We start from the raw sequence: 5245 nt of genomic DNA, 5'->3' as shown, positions 1-5245 counted from the left end.
TTCTCCCCTCTTCCAGCAGCACTACCTTGTTCATTTGTGTGTTTTCATCATTGTTTTATTCTTAAATTCTTTCTAATGTCTCTGCCTCTGGTCCACATTTAGTTCCAATATTTTCTCCTTTCACCTTTCTGGGGATCTTGCTGTAATACCTTATCAACCATCCTTTCTCTCCAAAACTTTGCATTTCTTTCTCACTACTTAGGCTTTTTCATCCAATTTTAAATATGTTCAGGTTTCTCCTATCTTTAAAAACAAAAAACAAAACAAAACAGAGCACACCCTCCCTGCATGGTGTTCCCATTTCCACTGGAGCTGGGCCTCTCCTTTCCTCATAGAAAGACTTGTCCAAACGTACCGTCTCCCCTTCCCTTCCTCTCTCCACACACAGGAGTGTGGCATCTCCTCTCAAGACTTCTGAAACTGCCTCCCCAAGGGCACAGCGATTGCTCTGGGTTTAAATTTGGAATTTTCCAGCAGCAGTGCCGCCTAGGGGAATGTCTTTGTCTCTGGACCATCCGCCTCTTTAGAATCCGGGGCCACCACGTAGGCCAGGTTTGACCTCTGCTAAATTCCTTAATTCTTTCAGTGGACTTGAACCTTCTTGAAGGCAGGAGCTGTTGTCTTCCCAGGCTCTAATAATATTTGTGGGGAACATCTCCAGGCACCCTGGCAGGTCTTTGACTCTGTGGTTACTGTGTGCTTTTGTCAGTGGAAGTTCAAAAATTTTTACTGGATGAACAAATGAATTTTGACCAAATAGTCTTAATTAGATCCTTCATGTTCCCACTTCCATGTTCACCCTCCTTCCATTCACCGGGTCCCTGGTTTATTTTCTGATCAAGAAATCATTAAATGAAGACTTTTCCTTGTGTCCAAATTTTAACTGTCTTCTGAACTGACATCTTGGGTGGACAGCTTGAATCTATGCTATGAAGGGAGCAGGAGAGGTGCCTTTGGAGTGTCAGCTCATAGGAGAGTCGTATCTTGATTTGGTATTTAATATCAGGATGGTTAAATTAATATCACTAAGCACTGAAGATTGGATCATTCTGGTTGTAATCAGGTAAAAAAATGTTTTAAATTCTAGCACCCAAGCCCTCCTCTGAAATTTGTGAACATAGAAAACTAGAAGTTGAAGAGGGGTGAGGGGATGGGTTAGCCTGGTGATGGGTATTAAAGAGGGCACGTACAGCATGGAGCACTGGGTGTTATAAGCAAACAATGAATCATGGAACACTACATCAAAAACTAATGATATAATGTATGGTGACATGTAATAAAATAAAATTAATAAAAAAAAAACTAGAAGTTGGAAAAATCCATCTCAGGGTCCTAGAATGAAGATCTTTGCAGGGGAAGGAAAACTAGTCTGTAAAGATAAACAGGTGGACCAAATGGGCAGTTAAACAGTTGGATGTTTTAATTGAAATTTCATTACCCTTGTCCTTGGGAGTGATTGTAAATTCCGGCTCGGAAATGGGGAGTAGGGTCTTAATCAGTGGGTGGTAGGGGTTGTTGAGGCCTACTCAGTGCAGCACCTGGGGGTGGGGGGTCTGGCCAGCACCTAAGCAGTGGGAGCAGAGGCCTGGTCTTCACACAACTTTCAGTCTTTATGAGAAGATTAAACTAATCAGAGCATTTGATGTGAGACAGTGTAATTAAGTGCTAAATCATGGCATAGGTGCTTAAAAGCTAGCAGAAACTGGATAAGAAGATCCACAAGTCCTGGAATAGCCTACAAATTCCTAGTGGGCATGAAGGATTCCAGCTGAGTCTTGAGGAATGGGCTAGGTTCCTCTGACTCACGGCTGGACAAGCCAAGTGAGGGGTGGTGGGCAGGCATCTTAGAGTCATAAACAGTGTGTGGTGGGGCCCTCCCAGTGAAGGGATCGAATAGGCTGTATGTCCCTGGCCTCTCCTTGGCCAGAACTCCATCCACAAATCCCTGTGGGGTGCTGATGTGGGCTTCTTCAGACAGTCCAGCTGCCCTGGGCTATCTTCCTCTCCTGACCTGTTTTCCGTGGTGGCAGCTATGGGCTACTTTGGTGACCTTGTCAGGTTTTCCAAGCCAGGCAAGCTCATACTGACCTTTCTGCTCCTCTTCCAGCTTCCCCAAGCCATGCTGGCTACCCATTTCAGCATCTCTCTTTTAACCCCCTGGTGATTAAAAGTCCCTTCTCCATAGGACTGTAGAACAAGCCCCTGAGGGGCTAGAAGTACCATGGAGGGTCTTCACCGGCTGCTTGATGTGCTCTTCCGTTTTTTCTGACCCCTAACTACCCAGATCCACCATTACGTATGGTGTCTGTAGATTAGTTGTTTTCCTGAGAGCTTTTATTAGTCAGGACTCTTTGAGTTGGAAGAGATGAAAAACTCATTGTCAGTCAGATTTTGAAAAGGAGGAGTGGATTTGTTGAATCTTGAAACCAAAAGTTCTGGCATTTATGTATGACTGAATGCAGGTGATCCCAGATGTCTCTTGGAAGTTGCTGGGCTCTCTCAGGCATAGGTCTCTTAGGCCCTTTTCCCAAATGGTGGGAGGAATGACCACCAGCAGCAACAGGCTTCCACTCTGTCAGCTAGACATCCTGCCCTAAACAGTTCCCTTCCCCACAGTTCTAGGGAAGAAATCATTGAATTGGTTGTGATTTGTCTGCCTTGGATCATTGAACCAACCCTGAATCATGTTGGCCAAAGAAATGAGATCCCACCATTGACCAGGACTGGATCACAGGCCCAGTGGAGGTAGACTTAGGATGAGGTATTTCCTTAAATGGAAGATGTGGGTTTGTTACCAGAAGAAAGAATGCTGGTCAGGCCCAATGTGGTGTTCAGTAGAGAAGTGACATGGTGGCCCTCTCTCCCGATGGCCAGCAGCTGTTAGGTCTAGTTATGGCTCTCCTACTGCCCATATGTAGGGCTGCCTCACCAACTCTTACCCTCCCTCAGAAATGCTCAGAGGTAGGCTTGAGGATTCCAGATTAGAAGTCGAGTCTGGGTAAAGCCCGAAGATAGAGGATGTTGGGAAATGTGAAAAAGATTATTTTCAAAGATTTTGGAAGATCCTTAAAAGCTTTCATTTCTTCCTCCTTTTTTTCCTCCTTTGTGGCAGTAGTTGACCAGGGAAGCTGTTGTGATCACCCTGTTCACCAGTTGTTACTCATTTTGTTGAGCAACACATTGGATTCCCAAATAAGGAATGCAATCAGGAAAGTTTCAGAGTGATGTGGAAAGAGCAGCCCAGGCATTTTCAAGCAGAACATTTGTACAAGGACAGAGTGCCAACCTTCCAGAAAGGTTGGCAGATGGGTCCCCCCTCCCCCCAGCAGGCAGAGTGACAGAAAGGTAATCAGAATCACTTGCCACTTTCCATTGAGGCAGACGTGGGAACCAAAGTGGGAGCAATGTGTGGATGATAAATTGGTTTTTGCTCTTCCTTTGAACTACAAGGCCCATCCCTCTGGGTCCGTCCCATCGGATGGATTGATTGACAAGCTCGGTGGGCTCAGGGAGGATTCCATATCCAAGAATCTGAGCTGTGTTAAGGAGATTCTCTGAAACTAATTGAATGCGAATGTCAGCTACCACTGATATAGGGAAGAAGGGAAGAAAAGAACTACCTTTAGCAAGGGAGCTTTCAGGGGCTGAGAGAAAAAACAAATGGTAAGAAAAGCCTCTTGAATCTCAATTCGACAACATCTTTGGAGCCCCAGAAAATCAATTAAATACCAGGTTTTAATGATTTTAAGTATTTACTGCTTTTCTACAATCAAGAAATTGAAGGCTAGAGAGCCATAAAATTTAAATTGGCATAATTTTATATGTTCAGTTTTACATGCTGATGTTTTTATTACATCATGAACGTTGTAAACCAATGCCTTTTTCAAAGTCATGATAAATGGCTATATAATATTCTAGGATAAGGATGGGCTATACTGCATTTCAACATTTCTCTCTGGTCGTTTTGAGTATTTCCGATGTCCGATGACAAGTTATTCCAGCTTATATTCCTACAGAAGTGTAGAGCTGTGTGGATTGATTTCTGCCAGCACTGAATAGGATTTTAAAAGCCCATTAATAAATCTTTGGCCAATTTCATAGATAAAATGACTTCTCTTTCGACACATATCTTTGATTACTAATCAGGATATTGTTTTGCATGTTTATTAATCATTTGTATTCTGACATCTGAAAATCCTCTATGTTCTTGGCACATTTTTCGTGATGTTAACAAGAGAGTTATATATTAATATCTATTGAACATATAAGAAAGGTATTACACTGTCTTTTATTAGATTTGTTACTAACATTTTGTTCTTTATGTTTAAACTAGTGTAAATAATATAAATAATATAACTTTGTATTCTGATTCTTAATAATTATTTTTTTGAATAGTACATTCACATGGTGCCAGTGAGTATTCAGGGAAGTGTCTCCTCTCTAGTCTTGCCTTCTTGTCACTTAGTTCCCCTCCTGAAATCACTTGTTACCAATTTCATGTATATGTAGACTTCTACATATTACATGTTTACAAATTTCTATATTCCTTTTTCCTTTTTATATAAATGATAATGTATTTGTACTCTGCTACAGTTTTTCCCTTAGAGTTTTGGAGTTCATTTTCTGTCATTACATAAAGAGCTTCCTTGTTCTTTGTATGGCAACATCGTTGAATGACTTAGGGTAGTTTTTTGACCTACAACAATTTTTAAGGGTTTTATGGTCCTATCTGTATCTTTTTATTTATAAATGTGTCTATTGATTTTTATGCTTAAAATTTCTATTCAACCCTGCAGTCCTTTAAACACTCGTCTGTGTTTTCTTCCTGCGTGATTTTAGATGACACTTTTTAAGTTAAATATAGATACACATGCAGTTGTAGGAGATAATAGAGAGATTCCTTGTACCCTTTGCCTAGTTTCTTTCAATGGCAACATCTTGCAAAACTATAATAAAATGTCACAACTAGGATATTGATATTGATACAGTTAAGGCAGAGCCTTTCTGTCACCTCAAGAATCCCCCATATTGCTGTTCTATAGACATGCCCACTTCCATCCCACTCCGGCTATCCTTAATCTCTGGCAAAACTAATCTGTTCTCCATTTCTGTAGTGATGTCTTTTTAAGAGTTGTATGAATGGAATCCTACAGTATATGACCTTATGGAATTGGCTTTTTCACTCAGCATGATCCTCTGGAGATTCATCCAGGTTGTTTTTATCTACTGATAAACACACTTTAAT

This window comes from Mirounga leonina, unplaced genomic scaffold, assembly GCF_011800145.1.
Source record: "Mirounga leonina isolate KUSES-001 unplaced genomic scaffold, KU_Mleo_1.0 Mir_151, whole genome shotgun sequence".
In the NCBI taxonomy this organism is placed as follows: Eukaryota; Metazoa; Chordata; class Mammalia; order Carnivora; family Phocidae; genus Mirounga; species Mirounga leonina.
Note: the sequence above shows the minus strand (reverse complement) of the source record.